We start from the raw sequence: 23,241 nt of genomic DNA on the forward strand, positions 1-23,241 counted from the left end.
TAAATCTTATTTGTTTATGGCTAAACGCTATTTCAACCGATGGGTTGGATTATGCGATATCGTGTTTTCTCTGTCTGATCCCCAGCTTTTATCGATACTTTGGTAGCTTAACTTAATTGTTAATTAGTACATCATCAAGTAAGAATATCAACCACTGACTATACCTGTGCATCATTTTATTGCATTTTATTAGATCGTTTTCAATTGTATCTCAGTTTTTTGTAAATATAGGTACACCTAAATTTCAAGGTGTTTTGTCATTCTTTTAAATTTGCGATTAAAATTTACGTACCATTTTGGTTATAATTTTTATTTAATAACATATATTTCATAAGACAGCATTGTATAATCGTTTGTGTTGAAAAACTCCCTCGACATAGTATACTGAAAGGTAATATTTTAAAATTATGATGAAATTTTAAATTTCTCTCAAGCACGAAAAAATAGTTAATTAGATGCAAATGAGACACAATAAAATTATGTTTATGTTTGCTATGAAAAGGTGGTAAATGATTTTGTGGGACAAAAAGATTAAGGTGTATAGGGTTAAGTGTGAAAGTGCAAGGAAAAAAAATACAGCCTATGCAGTCAAGCTTCGTTAAAGTTGATTAAATGCTGTTCCATGTAGGAAATCAGGAAGTAGATGAATCATGGTAAAGAAAGAACTAAAAGTCGTCTAATAAAATCTTAATAAAATGTTATCTGAAATGCCAAAATGACGTTTATTTCTTTATTAAGTGTCAGTAATTTGAGGTATATTTTTTTTCATTTTTCATCAAGAGGAAATAATTCTAGACATATATAACCAGTATTCTACCGGTTAGCATTGTGTTTGTTTAAAATATTTTTAATAAATTTTTACATTCAGTTTCAGTTTTAAATTGTCATTTAATGTTTTGTAGTTAAGCAAAACTAATATAAACATATCTGTAAAAACCAAATATACAATATACAACAAGGATGCACTGTCCTGAAAAAGGAGTTCACTCACGTTTAACGTTAGTCTAATTAAAATTTGCTTAGTTTTATTTGTTATGCCGAATTGAAAAAAAAGAACCTACGCAAGGTTTAATTTTGATTAGACTGACTTCACTTGTTCTGTTTTCGATCCCTCACCAACAGTTTAAAAAATATACAAAGCAACACTCACAAAACAAACTGAACATATAAGAAAACAAACAAACAAATTACAAGCTTTTAATTGAAAGAGATGTATAAAAGAAGATAAAGAAGTGGACATCAATAGCACCAAAGTTTGAACGGTTATCCAAGAAGACACAATTTAAGGATAACGACTAGGAAATTGTACACATCCAACAAATAACATGTCCGTCAGTTCATGACGACTACAAAATAAGTTAAATGTTCGTAGTAAATGAAAAAAAAAACTTCAGTTTCTCTCTAGTAAATTTGAGAAATGCTCTCTTTTAGTTGTTGTTTCAATCAACGATGTCTTGTTCCAGCGAACAATACGAGTATAGAAAGAGAACACATTATTTATACCTTCAAGAATTTCTAAAATACATTTTTGTTTTTGTGCACCATTTGATAAAGGCAGCTGCACATTTCATACATATTTGATTTTAGATACTCTGATAACATTATCAACTTTCTTCAAAGAGTTCATACAATGTCAATTGACACTTCGTTAAAAATATGTACAAGTATTTTAAGTGTAATTTTGTACATAAATATGATTACATAATTTTAATGTAAGTTTTGGAAGTAAGAATTAGGCAAAATGGGAAAAATCAGAAACATGCATGTCAAAACCCCTCCGATCTGACACTGTTATATCACTCAAGGATACTTTTTCTATTTGAAAAGACCATTATTTGATCTCTGCATCATTGGATTTGCTAAAAAAAACTTTAATAGAATCCTTGAAAAAATGAGGTTTTGACAGAGTTAACAGCCCTTTAAATGTTCGTTTTCGCTGCATTTCAATGAGATTGTAACTTTATGGTTCAGCATGATAAGGAAAATCTTGTCTGTTGTCTTGATTCTGATGGTGCAAACAGTCAAATTACACTATCATTTTTTTCTACTGCCTGATTCTTACAGGGACTGCCACTTAATTGCATTCACTTCAGAATATGACAAATGATGCAGCAGTTATTATTGGGTTTGTTGGAGGCCTTCGACGGGGTGTGGATCATGCAATTTTGACAAAAAAATGAGTTTTTATGTGTTAAAAGATGCTAGATTTAAAAGGGGTTGGTTGTGATCATGCCAAAGTACTTTGACCAAGTAGCATTTTTTTCGCCTGTCCCAAGTCAGGAATGTCTGACCTATGTATGTATCGTTTCAGTTTCACTTTCAGTGTACTTTTTTGTTGTTGGTGTATAAATGGGTAACTATTTTGCTGTTCCTGTGAATAATGTTGTTTTATGGACAGATGTAGCCCGACCTCTGGCGTGAGGGATTCCTAGTCGTTCATTGAAGACCATGGATGGCCTTGAGCTAACATTTGTTTTTTTTTATCATGGTATGGTTGTTGTCTGACATAATCACCATATCCAGTCTCGCTATACATACTGTAATATGATAGTTTTCACAGGTAGGGTATACTAAAGCTTAATTGTACAGCGCATCATTTAAAACAATGTGTTACTTGGGGAAAAAAAACTAGTTAGTTTCTGCTTTCCATGTCTTTCAACGGGAGAGTTTTATATTCCATATTCGTATGTTTAATTCCCAAATGAAACTACATTGATGACATCTACCACAATAAATACGCACAGTATAAATGGATATTTTACAAGGGGTGGACCGAAATATGCTTTATAGTCTCAATACTTTGCAATATAGTGGTTCCCTACTTCCACTAACATCTAAAATAAAATCCAAATGAGATTAAAAAATAATCTAACATAAAGTTGTTGAAATTCACTCATACAACTTTTAAACTTAAAATTAAACCTACCATGTAATACAATGTTTTTTTTTAATCCCAAACAGGCTCCAAGAGGGGTATATTTTCAAATATTAATTTTTTAGTAGCAACCCTAATCCTTAAACTGCCTCATAAAATACACATTTCAGGGCTTGCCAGTTTCAAATTAAGATATTGTCGGTTCCTTATTGCTTATAATATGTTTTCATGTTTCTTCCCGAATATATATATTCCTTGATTTAGGTTTCCCGCACGCACGATACCTAAAAGCACGCTAAACGCCCACCAAACGCACGCTAAACGAACGCTTCTAACGTGCGTTTAAACGCACGATAGACGAACGATGAAAAATAATCATATTAACAAATAATGACGAAGAAAAAATAGAAAATTTGATTAATGAAAATATTTAAATTAATACAAATGTAGTAGCAAATAATATATAAATAACTTTAAATAAAGGAAATAATCCAAGTACAAAAATAAACGAACGCTTCTATCGTGCGTTTAAACGAATGCTCCTATCGTGCGTTTAAAAGAACGCTTATAGCTATAGGTCTAGGTTAGTTTTTCTTTAACTTAAACTTTAATATTAAGACAAAACAAAACGTTGTAGATATTTTTGTTTTATTGTTTCCATGCAATCCTTTATCATTTCGTATCTATACTTTTTGTGAGTCGCTTTAATTCATCTTTCTTGATTTGAAGTAATTCTAAGTAAGCAGCTTTATCATCTTCAAAGCTTTTCTTTTCACAAAACCTTAGTGCATATTCATAACGTTCAATAGCCACCATAGTCCCGAAAAGCGACCGGGCACTGTCGGACTTTTCTCCCAACTCCATTGTGCTGATGTGATCGCGATTTGTGTTCAACATTACCATATCAATTACTTGTATTTTTTTGCCACGTATCTTTTTTTTCTTTACCATTTTTGTTCTTAAAACTTGAAAGAACGGACCACGCAACAGAACTTCATTTTCACGTGGATAATAGGAGACGCCCGTCACATTCACTGCACATATTGAAGAAACAACACTAGTTGGGAAAAAATTTCTGTAAAGTGACAAAAACTCAGCTCGCAATTCAATGACATGAATTTGGAATATAAGCGGAAACTTGCTGTCTTCCATATACCTTTCTATAAATTCAATGGGAATTTTCATGGTTGTACTTGATGATAAAAGACCTAATGGTATTGAAATGTAGCGATCTGGTATGCTTGATTTCAGCAAGTTTGAGAAGGCATTGAGGTCCGCTTCGTCAAGAGTCAAACCTCTATAAACTATTCCAGTAAAATTATGCATGCTTGGCTGCTTTATACAGTAGTTGAATAGATCGATATTGAGTAATTCAACAAGGAATACGACTGACCTTATGAATTTCATTTTATTGGTGATCTCATCATCTCTAAATGCCTTGTTCACCAGCTTAAATATTGAATTGTAACCCTCCTCACTTGTATACAATTTAATCACTTGGAATTCGTAAGAAGACAGATTTTTAGGATCGGATTCCCAATCCCTCTTGATTGAAAGAACCTTTTCGAATAAATCTTTAATGTCCGTTGATAAAGTTTCAACACTAACATCATCTTTTAACGCATCTCTTAGTTCATCCATCAATTCGTCATATTTGTCCCAGTTTTCACGAATGTAAATAATCGAATTTCTTATTTCCTTCATACGTGTGTCTAGCAATTGCTTATTATAGTACGGCCTGCTTGGATTTAGTGACGAACTTTTAAAGCATTCTGGGTTTTCATCTGTTTCAACATAGCGTAAAAGTGCTTCCTTATCTCTATCCAAATGTTTACTACAGCTGCATAATACGTTGCCCATTTCTCAAATCTCTAAAATCGTACCTAATGTTAAATGAGTACGGGATCTTAAAATATCAAAAAGTCAGGATATATCCTCGTATATGTCCATGCATTAACTTAAAAATGCACTGATCAATATCATGTTATATGCGCATGTCAAATGCAGTTATGAATTGGCATAAAGGAAGTTGTATTCACATATTTAATTGCTTTCAGATTTAAATCGTAACCATGTTTTGAGAGTTAAATAGTTAAATATAAAGATAAGAGATAGCTGATTTAGACAATACGGTACTAAGAGGTGCTGACTGGCCAAAAGGGGAAGGTGGGACTCGAGCGATTATCATTCTTCATTAATCAACCAAACTTTTCTTGGCTTGGGATCCCCTGTACCCTATTGAATCCGCTCATGTGAAGTGAAATAATTGATGTTTTATAGCGTTACAAATGAAAACGCATTTTATTTTATTTTCCTTCTACACACAAGGATATGACTTAAATGCAATTGTAATTTTATTACATTTTATGGGATTAAAAATATGGGTCTGTATGAAAACCAGGCTACAGTTGATTCATGAAATCTCGGGATAATCAATAAATCTGTTCAAATACATTTGTCCTGAAAAAAAGTCTTCCTGTGATTTTCCGTGGATGTGCTATATATCGTGACATATTTTTGATATGTTGGTTATACTGGGTATAGTGTAATATTATGGCGGAGAATTTTCAATAGAACATAAACTTTTATTTTTTTTTATTATCTCCCGTTGACTACTTTCATTTAAACTTTGACGCCTGCTGAAGGATTTCCAATGAAATATTTGGGATTGATAAATGTATCAATCATTGATTGAGTTTCTGCCTGTTTTTTATTTTACTTGTTATTGTTCTGAAAAAAAAAATGCCCATTCGACTGAAAATAGATTCCTCGATAAAATACTGTGGAAGCCGTTTATTTCAAAGAAAAAAATACGTAGAGGACTAAGACAAATATGATCTTTGGCTAAATGATAATCTACTTTTAAGAAAATAAAAATATTATAAGCACATGCGTTAACGAGACACTAGGACAATTTTCTAATTTAGAGTTAAGGATTGATTTTTTCGGGCAATATCTAAAAGTAAGACAAGATTTAAGACAAATTTCATATTGCCGCCAATCTGTCAATTACTCTATGTAATTTGGAACAGTTATTTGCGCAAAAAAATATAATAATAATAAATCAATAAATAAAAATACATATTTCAACTTTGTTACAGAAAACGTCAATTGAGTATTCAAACAGTCGGATATGAATAAAATATAAATGTGTATGCTATCAGCAGAATTTTAAATGACACACACTTTATCGTAAATGTTGTAAATGTCGTATATAAATGTTGTCACTTACATAGTACGTATATCAATCTTTACTATTTATTGATTTTAAATATGTAAACAAAAAAGATGGCGACCGGGAGTAAATCAGTAAGAACAAACCGATTTTTTGAAGACGTTGAAATTCCTGCTGCATTTAGAAGTCTTTCATTGAATAATCTTAGACAGTATTATAACGGGGATACACTAACAGTGCGAATGAATAAGATCAGGGAAACTATATCTTACATCAGAGAAAATTGGGTCGATAAGCAAGGATTTGTTGATACTTTTATCGAAGGTTTTGATGATCTTAGAAGTGAGACCGTTGTTTTTGAAATTATTGAAAGAATTTCGATTCATCCAAGACAATGGACCAAATATGAACAGAAGAACCTTGACTTTGACATGATACGACTATACACATCAGACGAGGGATACGCGAAAATCTTTTCCTGTCTGAACAGCATATTTCGCGCCGATGACTCTACTGGCGACAACAATTTGATACGCCTATGTGTAATCATAATAGAAATGCTGAATATCGACCTCTTTTTTTATTGTAAACTTTACCCAAATGTCGCTGGGTTTTCCGGAGTAGTTTACAGAGGAATGGTTTTGTCAAATGATGATGTTCAATCTCTTATAGAATTACTGAAGAAACCAATCAAAGATCGATACATTGCGATTCCATTATGTTTAATGTCTGCAACAACAGATATCAATATAGCAAAGCAGTTCAGTTCTAAAGAACATAGAGCAAACAACTGTGCAGTTATCTTAAAAATACATGTTCTAAACATGAGACCAGACATGCTTCAAATGTATACCGAACGTTTTAACAGCGTTGTTAGCACTATTTGTGCCGTAAATATCGAAGGAATTTCTGAGTGTCCAGAGGAAAAAGAAGTTCTTCTACGGGGACCTTTTTTCCAAGTTTTGTCATGTTCAAAGTCCGAAGAGTTTAACTCAACACGTGTTTTCGATATGGTGATGGTGAACTCAAATCGCGATCATAAATCAACTTCTGAACTCGGCCAAAAATCAGAGCAAGCAAGGACAATGTTTAGCATCCTCACAGCAATCACAAGGTACAAATTTGCATCGAACTTCTGTCAGTCTCATAATCTAGTAAATGACTGCGAAGAGTACAAACAAGCCGTGGATGAATCAACAAAACTGCTTACAAAGTTAATCGAAGAAACGAAGGACCGTTCTTTTTAAACGCTCCGCTTACTTTAGAATTTACAATTTAAAGTAGTTATACACGCACAATTACACTTTTTGTGTAAAAGCTTGATATTTAAATAAATCAGTTTCAAATACGTCTGTATAGTAACATTTGATTAAAATTATTATTTTCTATTCATTTCATTTTATGTTGATGTAACATGTGCAATTAACAAACCACGAAAACACTTAATAGTTAAAAAAAGCCTGCAAGGTCTCATAGTACACCACCAACCATTTATTGAAAATTCTTGTTTGGTTCTTTTGTTTTCTATGCTAGGGTAAACCTATTATATATTTCGCCTTCCTCCTTTGTAATGTTCGAATCAGTATTTATTTTACATTTGAAGTCAAACGAAAGTATTGAATGTGGGTTCAAGTAAAGGTTTTTTTTTCTTCATTTAAAGGCACTGCTTAACATAACTTCTTTTTGTAACTGCAAAATAGATATAAATTTAGAATTGAAAAATCTCACATTTTTGTTTAATTTATTTTGTATTTTGTGAAACACGATAAAATATCATAAATGAACGAAGTCAATTAAGCAATGGTGTTAATGACTTTTTGTTAAATTTTCATTGTTTATACTTACAAGTAGATAACTATCTATAATATTGAATGGAACTTTTTCCTTTTAAGTACTATAAGTATACATGAAAGATTTCTATCCTTTTGATGCTGTTTTGCCTTCCGTAATACCAGCGATAAGTGACGCCCCTTTTTCGCTCACTGTTTGTCATGTACATGTTATAGTAATACGTTAAAGCCTGGAGTATAAATTGGAATGTCTAAAAGTTAATACTATTAATAAAAAAACCTTCCTGCAGTGCAAACCCTGGATGGTTTGTCTGCAATATTTCATAAGTTTGCTGATGGATATACTTTCTCCTATTGTAAGCCGGTGATTAAAAATACACGTGACTTTTTAACCACACTGGGCAGTGATCAAAATTCTCCAAGAATTTTCCCGCCGTGTCACATTTCCGAGCTTTCTACAGATTTTATGGGAGAAACCAAATCTCTTTCAGCCTATTCTTCATTAAAGTATATTTCCCTTCTCTATGGTAAAATTCAGATTTTATTATGCTGAAAATTTTAATTTTACCATCTCGAATAGAGAAATAATTGAAACCAATCATTACTGAAACAGAATCTGTATATTACTGTTGCATATTGCATATTGTATATTGCAATGTCACACACCTTTTTCTTTGTATACTTTGAATGAATATACACTTGCTTGGTTGTCCATAAAATGTATTATTCTCAGTATACGAAAGGGGAAATAACAATTTTCCCAAATTTTCATATAACTTACCGGCGCACTTGGTCCATGTTTCCAGTTTAAAGGCCTGATGGGTCTGGATTGTGCATTTACATCTACTTATTTCCTTAAGTTTATATCTTGACAAAACACCAATGAGAAATTAACTTTCCATCGATGTTCAAAAAAGATATAAAAACATGCCTCAAAAGATGGTTTTGGATTTTTGTCGATAGGGACAATTATCAGTATTTTTTCAATGAAACTTTGTATACATACACATGTAGTTGTTACCATATAAGTTTTTATACACGATGATTCTCATTGCCCGACGTGAACAAAGGGATGTAAAATTTTTGAGACAAATATCATATTCAGTGAGGGCATTGTAATTACACAAATGTTATACTTAGAAACCTTAAAGTATGTTTTTGAAATGATTTTAACTTTTTCCGCATCATTTATTACTATATTATATCAGGTCCAAGATCAAAAATACAATAGAAATTGTCCCATGTTTTACGGTGATTGTTTTGTTATTACGGTTTTGTTTGTCAATGTCGGATATTTTTCTACCGAATTCGCATTATTTACTTTATGGATATCGTAATACTTTGATGAATTTAGAGATATTGCCGAAGCGTTAATTGGTTGTTTAAAAGGGCCCCTTTGTAAATTGTGTCGGGGAGCTGCGTTTAGTTAGATTATATGTACTAGTTTATAAGCGTGTCGGTGGCTGAGAAGGACATGCTTGTCTTTCATAACACCGGACGTCAATCCCAGATTTTTCTTGGGAGCTCATGTCGGTAGTACTTTAGTCTTGATTTCCTAATCTTCAGTTTTAAAATATGATCTATTTCATTTTGTACACTTTATTGTGTATGTAAATCGTCTTTTGTTTCCTGTATTCTTGCCCAGGCCATGTTTTGAGAAATGGGTATATTTGAATTATCCTACTTCCTTCTGACGCTTCGTTATTTCTTTTTGCCGATATTCATTTATTATGAAGTGTCATACTTCAATTGGCATTAGTCCAAAATCAATAGCCTTTTTTATTCTTACAAAGGGATTATGCATGGTATGTAATTGTACAGGAGAAAAGATAACTCGTAAACAGACAGTTCCTGCTGAGAATAAAACAAGAATGTATATAGTGAATATGTCAGAGAGACAAAAACCCCACCTGTGTGAAAATGTTAGCTCAAGCTCACTTATGGGTTTTCAAAGAACGACGAGAAAACTCTTATACCACACGGCAGGCTGCAGCTGGCCCTAAAAGAACATTAGGCACGGGTACATCGAATTTCCCCTACATACTCAAGCACCTGTTATGGAAACTGAAACAAAACAAGAGGCCAAAATATTCCTGATTTGGATTAGGCGAAAAATAGTGCGGCGGGGTTAGAGTACTTAGGAGTGATCACAATTCTCCCCCTTCTAAATCTGGCCACTGCGGAAAAAAATTATTACACAATTAAGCACACATAAAAATCAGTTCAAAAAGGTCTGAGTCCCTTTTTAAAACAGAAATAAAGAAACTAATTATAAGTAACATCGTATGTTATATGAATCCCAATTTTTCCATGAGAGGTTGAGAACCACAGTACATTACAAGTCATCCAATACGGACAAAACCCATGTTATGCTGAAAACTGCTTTTGAATATAGGGTGGGAGATACCCGCACGTTATAATTGTTTACAAATACATTTATATTTAAGAGTGAGTTCCTTGTATCGGTTGAAAAAAATGTGAATGTCTACGAGCTTGGGATATCGGAAACCTTGATGTAGTGATTTTCATGGTTACATAAGATTTTGTTCGTTACAATCCAGACATTGTTATCGAACCAACAATGATATTTCAACACCATATGATTGTGACAAGGACGTCACCATCTAAAAAACTGTTATAAATATATATATATATATATATATATATATATATATATATATATATATATATATATATATATATGCGCCCTGGCCGTTTTGGGCGAATACGATATTTTCCGACGTTAGTAGAATTTGTTTGGTCGAAAATATTGATTAAGTTATGAGGCATTTTTTTAATATCGGAGGTTATATAGTGTCATTTTTTGCTGGTCAATCGATTGGTCAGTTGTATTTTAAGTTTAATTTGATGAAAAAAAATTCTCCCGATCAAATTTCGCCCTTATTATATAATACTCAAGTGAAAAAAGTTGTTTTGAAACATGGATATGTTGGGGGAACCAGGAAAAGAGGTTCATTTTTAGGGTAAGTGTAATACATTATCAACAGCAGCATTTTCGTTGAGATTTTACCACCATTTCAATAAAGAAAGACATTTATTCAAAGGATTGAAGAGCAAAATTTTCTCATGAAAAATTCTACGATTATTTGGGACTTGAATGTTCCACAACAGAACCTCGAACGATAGCCACACCCATATGCGTTTTTTTTATCTGACTGTTATCCGAACATAAGTCATTCCAAACAGGTAACCATCCTTTTGCTATAAGGAATTTATCGGACCTTTTCATAATTGAGGATAATTAAGACCCGAGACGATTTGAATGTGTAATGGCAGTACAGGCAGGTAATCAAGTCAAGTAAACCTTATTTAAAGTCGATAAATCAAACAGGAAATATAAGCTCTGTACAACTTTTGAAATCGTCATAGTGTAATTTTTGCTGACTTACAAAATGTACACTGCTCTCGCAGATTCATCAGCGGTAAGACCTCACTAACCTACATTCAAAACAAGGACGTCCATTTTAAAAACATTTCAGGTCATTTTGTATTGGTCCAAATTTCCTCTGACACTGCAACCCTCTTCTTTTTATTTGGATATTGATATGTCGGGTTGGGGTCAGAATGATGTGCCATACAAAAAGTTGGAGAAACAGCGGTACCGCGGAGTACCGCCCTTCAACTGCTTGTATTTGTAACAACTTTCAAGAATCAAGTTGAAATTGTGCATGTCATATCTACCTAGTTTGATTCCAGGATCATTTTCCTGTATGCTGATACCAAATTTGCTACAAAAATTACCTTTTTTTTTTGAAGTTTTGATCATTTTCCATTTGAGACCCTGTTTTGTTGACATTTAAAATGTTTTAAAATTTTTGAACCGTAAAAGAGAGCATGTTACTTTTGGAACGGAAGGGTAGTACACACGTGATTTTTCTGTGGAATTTTGAAATATTCTGTTAGATTCCAGTCTTAAAAATCGTTTCTGCTCTGTTCCTTCCATAATGTAATTCTTGTAGTTAATTTGGTATTAGCATACAGGAAAATGATTCCAGAATCAAAGAGTAATCAAGGGAACCAAGGTTATATTGGTAATAAAAAGAATGTAATCTAGGGACAAAGACTAGATATGGAAAACAGACATTCACAACAAAGAACATAGAGCAGTGTGGAAAACAACCGCTCACCAAATACGAGTAGATGTGTATTTTGGCGAGTTCTCATTTGCTTACACTCGTCAATTTGGCGACCATCAATTGATTGGCAAGGTCCAAGGAAAGTTAACCAGCCAACAGGTTACTTAGTAAAACATCCCTTAACATCATGCATTATAAATATGTTCCCTTCATTTTAAGAAGTTTAGCTTGAATATTTCAAGTGAATTTTGGCATGATATGCACAATTTTATTGACTTGTAAAGCATTGTTTACGATCTGCCATTTTAATTTCTGGTAAATGGGATGCGCCAAAACCTAGGCGACGGTCCTGATCTCGTATTAGTATTTAAACGAAATTATCTTGGTAATTTAAGATTTGTTACCTTGCAAATTAGTTGTTTATTGCTAAAATAAAAATGAACAAGAAATGGAGTACTTATTTTGTTACTGTAAAGTACTTGAAAAACTTAAATGGGAGAGTATATTCGAAAATGGAAAAGTTTTTGATAAATTTAAAAACAAATGAAAAGATAGTTGCAGAAAGACAGGAGATAGTCAAATCCAAGAGAAAAAAGATGATAGTACAGAAAAAAAAAAAAAAAATGTGGGTAGTTGAATTTATATTTGACTAGCAAGATCAATATTCCACTAGCCAGAATGGCAAGTTGGGGAAAAATGGTTTCTCACACTGATAGAGTAACTAAAATCATACATACTAAGTAACAAAAGCAAGTGAAAAACTCGGACTCCACTAAAAATTGGGAGCATGGACCAGGTGCACCGGTAGGGTAAGCGTCCTCTGCTTTTCTAGAAACACCTGCGGAGTTGCTCATAAAAAGTCAAGTCTGGGTAGACAAAAGAGGAAAGGAAAACTATGACCCGTTGAATAAATCAGTTTTCATGATGCAGATGGATACACCATAACGATCCACGAACTAGGTAGGTGTGACATGCACAATTTCAACTTGAAAGTCATTGCAAGCGGTTGAAGGGCTGTACTCTGTGGTACCGCTGAATCTCCAATTTTTTGTATAACACATCGTTCTGACCCAACCCTACATATCAATATCCAAATGAAAAAGAGGAGAGTTGCAGGGTCAGAGGAAATATGGACTAATTTTGTATGTGGACCATATTAGCTAAAGGATTGATTTAGAGATAAGCCTCTTGGTGACCTGAGGCCAAGCCCTCCAATATGGATTATGGTTATCTTAATTTCCATTGCCTCTTTTTCTCTAGGCAATGTTAAAACGCAAGGGTGTTAAGATACTGATAGTGATAGGGATTTTTTGCTAAGGAGAAGAACGCTTCATTGATTTTCCAGATGTCAGAATGACAGGACAGTATTAAAGGGATGGCATTTTTTTTACAAGAAAACAATCGAATACCATCATACTTGCATTGATATGTTGTGGTTCATACACTACATGAAATTAATTTTCAAACTACATAGGTACCCTATGGAAAATGCATTACTAATAATTGCGCTCTTGTATCCTATAGAGAATGTGTACTATCACATTCACTTTTTTTCTTCATCACTGTTTTTTGGTGCTTAGCTTTCCTGCAAACTCTGTGGTGACTTTGATCATTCTTTTTTTTTTCAAAATTGATGCTTTTTGGGCTGATATTGAGAAAAAGTTTTTCAAAAAGGCTATTTTAATGGGCAATGAGAAGGGATGCATTGAATGGATAGGGGCACGGAAGTCCAAGTCAGGTTATGGGGTCCTAGTAGTGAAATGGCCTGATCGAGAGGGCAAAAGGGAGACTGCACACAGGCTTTCCTACATGATAAGGCATAGGATCACAAGGGATGATTTTCAAAAATCTTTTAATGACAAAGAGTGCAGCCATATCTGCCATGAGAAACTGTGTGTCAAGCCAGACCACATAGCCATATAACAACATGAGTTTAACCAGGAGAGAATTCACTGCAAAAGTCAAGGCCTCTGCTCAAAATCACACAAACCATATTGTTTAATATTTCATTTTATTATTCTTTTTTTTACACTGTAGGAATGGTCTGTGTGTTTGTTTCGAGAAGAAGGTTTCTGTTCTTTTTCACTTTTCAGTAGCGAGTTTTTCTCATACGCAATAATTTCACTTAATTTTTCATACAGTTTCAGTGATGTCACTAAGTTTTTAAGTAGCTGGCTAATTAGATAAAGTAGGTGGCGAACCCGCCCATTATGGCAGGGGGTCCGGGGGCCGCTCGCGGCCCCCATAAGCTCTGGGGTAAATGGTGCAATATCCTGCATTCTAGGGCTCTCCTGGGCCATTGTACAGGACAATAAGATTACAATTTTTATACAAGTTTCTGTTTGTTAAGCCTAAAAAATGTGATATTTTTTAAAAATTTTGAACAAATTGTTTATTATTGAAAAGTTCCCCATTGCATAGACCCTTCTTTTTTCCACTTAAGACAAGTGACAACAAAGTAATTATAAATAATTTGAGCTTTTAATTATTTTTTTTTTCTAAATTGTTTTGCTAACTAGCATAATTAACCACTCCCATATCAATCTTTTCTCTCATTACACGCTTGAACCATCAATCGATCCAATCTTGTTGAAAATTTTGTTTTGACAAAAATGGCACTTGTCATACCCAATGACCTTGCTAGTATTTTATCGAATTAAAATAAGATATTAAATATCATCAATAATATGATTGTTAATTTATATCTACCATTGTCACTGTCTGTCTTTTTGGCCTTAGCTGGCCCTGGTGACAAAAAACTACAGATAGATGATTGTCCCTGTGTCACAGGCTTTGACCTTTTACGGCCCGACATTTTGCTTTTTGCTGACCGGAAACGAAGTATTTTTAGTTCAGTAAAAATAAGAAAGTCTATATTTAGAAACAGGGAAAAAACGCAGACTATTTATTTTAGCAACCGAACAATACATTAAAGTCACACCGATGCGTCATTCAAGTGCAATCTTTAATATTTGTGGATGAATATTGTCAGTATATTATATAAAGAGGGTCTTGAAGAATATTTCATGAATTTTATTTTTGTGGGGTACGAAAGTAGCCGGCGACGTTTGAAAGAGTAGGCGGCGATTTTTGCCGGCTGCTGGCTTCTAATGACATCCCTGAGTTTGTACAGTTTTTCACGTTTTTCACCTCTATATTTCTTGTATTCCATTGTTTGCTTATGCTGCTTTTGTAAAATGTCTAATTTCTGCACACTTTTTAGAGCCTGGTAAGCTGTACTCCCAACTGGAATGTCACAGTGTAAGGCACTACACAACTCAAGGATGGATTCACCTGGACCAAGATTTACACTATGGATGGCTGAGTGTGCCCTTCCAGAATAGTTCTTTTTGTACATTACATTTGAAGGTAAGGAACGCCTTATGCTACGATTCACACCCTCGACAAAGTTAGTGTTCATATTAAGCCTGGTCTTCTCAAGTGCTTTTGGTCCGAGGCACTTATTTACTGCGATACGAATAAAATCCATGTTTTCATGGGTATGCATGATTTTGAATGTCTTTGGTAGTAGACTTCTCTTCTTGAGCCACTCACTCTTGCCACATACAAAAGAATGTTTCTTGCATAAGTCATGTTTTCCCATGTAGCACCGTATAACTGCATCAACTGTATGAGACATCTTTGATTTAACTCTTTTAAAATTTCCTCCGAATTGCTTAGTACATACAGCAACTTCAGAATTGCACCTTTCAGTTAAGTCTGTTGCAAAGTTATTCAGTAGCTTTTGGCGTTGCTTTTGTGTCCATGCTGGCATGATTTTTAGGAGACTTTTGTCTTTTTCCACACTTTTCCGCATATTTTCCGACAAATGCCTGGTATCAATGAAATGCTGAGGCTCAGTTTTTGATTTTCCCTCCTCATACAAATCAACTGCAGCTCTGTAAGCTGAACTGTCTGGGTCAGTAACTAAATAGTCTACTTTTATGTTGTCTTTTAAAAGGTCTTCAAGGCACTCCCTGGCCCATGCATATTCATCACCAATGCTCTTCACCATTGGAATATTAGCACTGCATTCATCAGTACATTCAGACTGGAGTTGGCCTGAGTCAAAAATCAATATCTAGTGAAGAATGCTCTGAACAGAGCTTATTTTTGTCAACCAAATTAACAATTTTATGTTTTTTTGTTACATTTTCAGCTGATTAGCTTGTTGGAACGGTGTGCGTCCAATTCCTGGGTTGGGTCTGTTGCTGTACATGCCATCCATTTGAACACTAATACATTAATACATCTTGGATTTTTCTTTCCTCGGAGGCGGTTTATTTCAACTAATTCTTCCCTTCTTCTTTTCATGTCTTTTTTTACAACTTGTACAATGTTTTTATATACTTTATTTGTCCTTCTTTGCAGGCTAGAGGCTGCTGGAGTTGAGATATTGCCACTTAGAAAGATTTTGCACAAGCTTGTAGGACAAATTGGAGTCTGACTCAGGCCAACTAGTACACCAGTTGTTAGTTTTGAGGGTTTTCTACCCGGTCTGCCGGTTTCAAGTTCCTCATACTGTGTATACATCTTCGAAAAGTATTTAAACGATGCGCAAATAAGTCGAAATCTTGATGAGAAACCTCTTTTTTCTTCTTTGTCCAAATCGTATAGTAAAATACCATCACAGTCTGGACTTTTCATCATATGCTCTCTAAATGCGCAATTCCACATGTTTTCTGACTTGTAAAGGCACAGCACTCTGTGGGAATCAGAATTCAACCTGAAAATAAGAGAAGAAACCATATTTTATGTCCTACTAACACTAAAGTTATTTCTATATTCAAATGCAATTTACAGTTATCTCCCCCTTAATTTTAATATTTTTTTTTAATGGAGCATTTATGTACATTTGGCTGATATCTAGTTGATTTTTTCCTACTTTATAACTTAAATAAAGGTTAATTACTATACAAAGTGCAAGAATTTGTGTTCTTGGAAATAAATTAGCAAGTTTTAAGGAAAAACTAAATAGTTTGAAAATTGTGCACATATGGCATATATTGTTTATTTTTTTTTTTTTAATCTACATTAATAAACTGTTTGATTGTAAGTTAATTACGTTATTTATTATTACATGTCCTACCTTTTATTTTTTAGCTCCTTTCTTAGATTTCCTAGCAACAGGAACAGATTTAGATTTTGGTCGCAGTAACTTGGCCGCACAACTGGACCGCTCTGCCTTCTCCTCAGGATCAGTGTATGGATCATTAACAACCAGTTCATGAGTTTTCCTTGTAAGTCTAATGTATTTAGGTGTTTCTAAGTCACTTTTCACTGTTGAAAGTTTAGTCCTTGCTTTTTTGTGAGGTAAATTCCCAGATTTAAATGTGTATTTATTTCCTTTTTTGAATCCTGACATTTTATAAATTTGAAATGTTGACTCTGTTAATTTAGCATTGATAAGTGTTGATGTGCTCTGATGCAAGTTTATTTTATACACTTGTTTTGCAGTACAGGTTGATGTCAAAAGTTCAGTCTTTGCACTATTTACAGGATAAACAACAGGTGCTCCCCCTTCAAACATATAAAATTCTTCAAAGATGCCATTTGATGATCTCATGGCTCTTCTATAGTTATTATGATGACAAGCAAAATTTGTTGCTGTCATTCTGGTACCTCTTATCACCAACGATTAAAAATTACATGATAAAGTTAGAAAGTGGATCTTCATTTCACTTAATTTAGAAAGTTTTGAACCTTTTTTCCATTTTTTTTGTATTTTTACTATTAAAAGGGTAGATTCTACCCTTAATAAATTTAGATTTCAACTTGTACATGCATAAAAGGAGTATTGCTTAAAGTGTTGGAAAACATAAGTGAGAATAATTTCTAAGATATTTTAACAAGAAATTTTCCATTTTTAATTTTTGATTTTTGCTTTCTGTGGAAATTTTTCAGCACTGGCCGCAAACTCGCACTCCAACCTAAAAAGGGAATATCTCGACTAAACTTTAACGGATTTTCACCTAACTTGGTTTCTGTACTTGTGTTAAGATGTGCTTTATAAATGCGAACTTGAGTACTGATTCTTAACCGCTTCATGTTTTGATAGGATACAAATGCGCAATTATTTGTTTACATTCTACCGGGAACTTTTTTACTCCAACATGGTACTGAGTACTGAATACAAGGTGGTACCTGATTGGTTGGATATGGCTTGAAATTTATTTTCATTTCAAAACTTACCCATTTATGATTGATTTTATTTTGGTAATAATTAATAATTTGTTATAGGGTTGAAATGATTTCTCATAAATGAAATCTAGGTGCTTCATTTTTTTCCAGTGTATTTTCAAGAGTCCATAACAACTGAAATTTCGATCAACTTTTGCTGCATGACCATATACTTTTTTTTTGTGCAAATAAAAAGTATGCTTTTCTAGTTTTAGGAACTGAAACCCATTTTCTGCTAATTTGTGTGGTTTTGTTGAAATTAATTTTCAAACTACATAGGTACCCTATGGAAAATGCATTACGAATAATTGTGCTCTTGTATCCTATTACAGTTCTTGATGGATGATGGGAATATTTTACACATATCATGTAACATAAACAAAATTCAGACACAGCTGACAGCTGCAAATAAGACAATGATTGCCTTTCCTATCTTGGAAAAGCTATGCTTTGATGTGGATAATACATTTGGAGTTATATTTTTTTCCCAGGCGAGGTAGGTTCTTGACAACAGCAACAGTGGAACAACGGAGATACACGTACCTGTACATACATCCATGTGTTTCCTGAAGTTTTTAAAAATCACATTCACTGTTTGAAATAAATGTAAGTAAAAAAAAATAGGAAAAGGCTTGAAAACTATCAGAAAAGATGAATTTATTTTTACAAAACGTAATCTTAACCTTATTATATATATATTCATCCAATAACAGTAGAGGCTAAAAACCACTAATTCCACTTCCCATAGGCTTCTATGCTAATTTCACAATATTCAATGGCTTCTCTGGACTTTACCTTAACTTTAACCTGCAGAGCACTATATATCAGCATGATTCTACATATGCCAGCTCACAATCCTCTGAATGGCATGTGGGGTTAGCTGACTTGCAGTGCAGTACTGGTCACCGGAAGTGAAGTGTCTATAAATAGCATGGGAAATCCCAGTGTTTTCACAAGATAGGGGTATATTTAGAAATCATTATGGAGATTAGGCTTCACATCACAAGAAGCAAAATGCACCTATAAAATGTACAGAAATGTTTTTCCTTTCAGAAACTGTTTAAATTTTTTAAATGAGATGAGAACTTTTTTCACAGCACTATGAGGAACAGGGGTAATTTCTGCGTAGAACTATTTTTGCGTACGTTCCAAATGCTCATTGGTTGAATTGGTGGTCTGTAACCTAAATAGAGCAGTCTACATATGAAGATACATGTATATATATTAAATTAAACCTTGTTCAGACACATATTATGTGACAGGATAAATAGTAGTTATGCAAGGGAGAGTGTACATTTGTATTACTTGTACAGGGCACAATGACCAGTTTAGTTTATTTACATATATGTACAAATGTGTATTAATTCCTACATGTATCAATGAAAAATCATGTGGAGTAGATGTAAGATAGAAATAATGTCAATTGTTAATAAATAGACCAAGAATTAGTTTGCAATTCTAACTATTGCTTGTCTTCTCTGTTTGTCCAAACTTTAAAAGTTTTGGAGAATTTTATTATCCAACATAAAATGTATAGAAATGCCCATCATTTACAACTGGTAGTTACGATTTGGAAATTCCTACAGCCGGTCACTAGGAAATCACAGCCATGCATTACTAATTTTAGTATGGGGCATTAATAGTTTTTCTTACCTTTAATAAGTGACAACTTTAAGTAAGAGTGATCTAATTCAATTACATGTAATTAGATTAGGAGATTTAAAGTTGTTGAAAGATGGTACTGGAACTGAGTATATTGAATTATTAGGTATGTTTAATCTTGTACTAGAGATTAATTATTATTTTCTTTTTTTTTTGGGGGGGGGGGTGATTATTAGAAACAACACCATCATGATTTATTTTCATAAATATTTGATTCATCGAGATACAGACTTATTTCAAATTAAGGTGAAATCATATGTTTCAGTAATAGATATAAAGTTGGTTAAAAAAAGTATCAATGCAAAGCTTTTTCCATATTGGCCCTGTAATATGCCCTTTTAATTAATAGCCTCGGATGGCTGTAATGGCCATTATTAATACCTCGGGCATGTAACAGGGCCAATACAGAAAAAGCCATACATTAATACTATATTAACATGATGCCCTTATTGTTTGCCTTGTGCAGTCAAATATGGTAAGATGCCCTTATTGTTTGCCTTGTGCAGTCGAATATGGTAAATACATGTAGATTTGTGATATTAAATATCTGAAATCTACACATTTCATCTTCAGTGCTCTTAGTAATAACACAAATTGTATGTCTTTAAATGACATGAAATGTAAATACTTAATATGAGTTTGAATTAAAAAAAAATATGATAATATCTTGAAAACTATAATAGATAGAATGAAACTTTTGATTGACGAAATGATCCTCATGATATGCCCTAACAAAGTCTTCATGGAGTCATACTTGTCCAACACCATTTTGTTACAGTTATTGCCTTTGAAAGCAAAAATTTAATCAGATGAGGGATTTTGGCTCCTGGGAGCCTCTTGTTTATATGTTCCAGGCTCATCCAGTATTGAGTCATAAGTTGTAAAATCCTGATTGTAGAAACAATTCTTAACTTTTTTTCATTTTTTGTGTCTTTTGTTTATCATATTCATATTTCTCATTTTGTCTTTTCAGCTTGGTGACTGGATACAAATTTGTCGGAAGTGGCAAGATTCCCCTGGTCCATGATTAATCCTGCTTGCACTTGTAGTCAGACAGTAGTTTGAATTAATAGGAGCAGAACAGATCCTCAGGTGAGTGGATTCTTTTGGATCTGACTTTCCATAGCCTCGGTTTACAGCCTCACACTTAAGTGTCACTGTCCCAAAACGAGTCTTAACGAAGTTTGTCCGACCAAATCTAATGTTGATTATATTACACCCAAGTCTCTTATCATCCTCTGTCATGTACAAGCATTTTGCTTCCACATCTGGCATAAAGTCTTTGCCCCAGTGATCTTGCTCAGTACCTTTACATACATAGGAGTATGATTTGTACTTTTCTAAACAATGTCTTGTATAACACGCAATGATACTATCTGTTGCATAGCTAAATCTGTTTACAAGTTTGTTCATATCTCTTGCAAACTCCCTAAGACTAAGAGCGAAGTTGAACCCTTTGTGCAGCTGTTGCTTAAGTCAAAAGCAAATCGTCTTTTTTTTTAGCATTGTGCAATCTGTTTTAGTTACAAACTGTAGCATCATTTCATTAAATTTAGCATTGTCACAGTCTCGCATTTGTGATTTGGCTAAGTATCTGGTGTCGCGACGGTTCTCAGGTATGATAACTAAATTTTCTTCTTGTTTCCGGCTAAATCCTCTGAATGTATGACTATCACCATCTGTTATTAATTGTCCAAATATAAATGGTCATTTAGCATATCACCCAGTATTTCAAAATACCTCTCTTCATTGCCTATTGTAGCACTCCATTTCATGTTGGCTGAACAGTTACCAGGATAGCCTGGGCACTCTGGATCTCGTCCAAGTGATCTTAGATTGCTTGCTGTCTTACAAAGTATGTTTGCATCATGAAACTATAAGTTTCTTCTTTACTGTTACATTTCTGCTAGTGAGCTTCTAGCTTGGGTAGAAGGCTGAAACTGTGTTGTTCTATGGTGACAAGAATTTTTTTTGTATTGTGTGTCAGTTTCAGCTAGTATAGGTGTGTTTTCTGGGAACCCATATCTTCAAAGTGCCATTTTTAGCTCGCCTGGCCAAAGGCCATATGTGCTATTGCCATCACTTGGAGGCATCATGAAACTATAAGTTTCTTCTTTACTGTTACATTTCTGCTAGTGAGCTTCTAGCTTGGGTAGAAGGCTGAAACTGTGTTGTTCTATGGTGACAAGAATTTTTTTGTATTGTGTGTCAGTTTCAGCTAGTATAGGTGTGTTTTCTGGGAACCCATATCTTCAAAGTGCCATTTTTAGCTCGCCTGGCCAAAGGCCATATGTGCTATTGCCATCACTTGGAGTCCGTCGTACTTGTCTGTCGTCGTTAAACAATTTTTCAAAACTCTTCTCCTCTCACACTACTTGACCAATTGGTACCAAACTTTGTATGAATATTCTTTGGGGTATCCTGCATAGAATTGAAGTGGGGATTTTTGATCCATCAAAAAAAAAGGCCTCCGTTACTAAAAATAGAACATAGGGGTCAGACAGTAGTTTTTTGCATATATCTCCAAAACTGTAGGTTTAGCTGATTTAAAAAATTTTCATTTTCATATGATAAGCCATGTTGGAGTTATTGCTCTTTTTCAATGTTTTTTCCTATTTTTAATGTTATTTCTTTAAAAAATCTTCTCCTTTGACACTGCTTGACCAATTGGTACCCAACTTCTAATGAGTGTTCTTTGGGGTATCTTGCATAGAACTGATGTGGGGATTTTTGATCCATAAAAAAAATGGTCCACGTTAATGAAAATAGAACAAAGGGGTTAGACAGTAGTTTTTCACATATATCTCCAAAACCATTAGGTTTAGCCAAATTCTTTCAAAATATGATACGATCCTTATTTGTAGGACTACAAAAGTCTTCAGGCATAAGAGTTGTTAGATGCCTCCTTATAAGAGTTATTGCCCTTGACAGGGGAAAATGACAGGTTTTTATTTTTTCAGTTTTCAGCCAGTGTCTTGAAAACTATGATAGATTTTAACTTTCATTTGCTGAAATGATACTTATGATAAGTCCTATCAAAGTTTTCTTGAGTCAAAATTGTTGGGGAATTTCTTGTTTAATTTATTGCCCTTGAAAGGCAAAATTCAACCAGGTGAGCGATTCAGGCTCCTAGGAGCCTCTGGTTTTCAGTGACTTGGCCACTGTTGACCCTGATTTGATCAGACTACACACAGTCTGATGATAGAGTTGCCAGTGCCCTTGTTGACTTTATGGATTGGCGTATGGATTCAACTGGAAAAATTCCTCGCATAGTTTATATTTGCTGGTACAGTACTTCTAATAGCGTGATTAAGGGGCTCAACTTATATGTAGCAAGCATCACTTTATCTAGGCGGTAGTTTATAATTTGTTGTAAAACATGTTTGGACTTCTCATTTGATTCAATTTCAAAATTTCCCTGCTTTAAGTAAGCATTTTTTTCAATCCAAGTCTTAGATTTCT

General features: G+C 33.8%; 1 protein-coding gene and 1 long non-coding RNA gene across 23 annotated transcripts in view; one reads left to right on the forward strand and one right to left on the reverse strand.

Moving 5' to 3' along the window:
* The window catches only part of LOC148605161 (BTB/POZ domain-containing protein 6-B-like), a 129,817-nt gene that overhangs the window by 15,617 nt on the left and 90,959 nt on the right, over positions 1-23,241 (reverse strand). The window lies entirely within an intron of this gene.
* Positions 10,567-23,241, forward strand: part of LOC148605163 (uncharacterized) — a 50,667-nt gene continuing 37,992 nt past the window's right edge. For 2 of the 13 annotated variants that reach the window (XR_015915902.1, XR_015915907.1), the window contains exons 1-6: positions 11,011-11,146; positions 15,161-15,306; positions 16,309-16,408; positions 17,041-17,177; positions 18,609-18,723; positions 20,753-20,871. This is a non-coding gene — a long non-coding RNA (uncharacterized LOC148605163). Of the gene's footprint in view, positions 10,825-10,860; positions 11,284-15,160; positions 15,307-16,308; positions 16,480-17,040; positions 17,178-18,608; positions 18,724-19,826; positions 19,886-20,752; positions 20,872-21,541; positions 21,635-23,241 lie in introns of those variants that run through there. The other 11 variants (XR_015915905.1, XR_015915906.1, XR_015915904.1 and 8 more) reach the window with 11 other exon arrangements.

The sequence above is a fragment of the Perna viridis genome, chromosome 10 (genome assembly GCF_037379345.1).
Source record: "Perna viridis isolate PV_CMFRI_1.1 ecotype Kerala chromosome 10, ASM3737934v1, whole genome shotgun sequence".
NCBI lineage: Eukaryota > Metazoa > Mollusca > Bivalvia > Mytilida > Mytilidae > Perna > Perna viridis.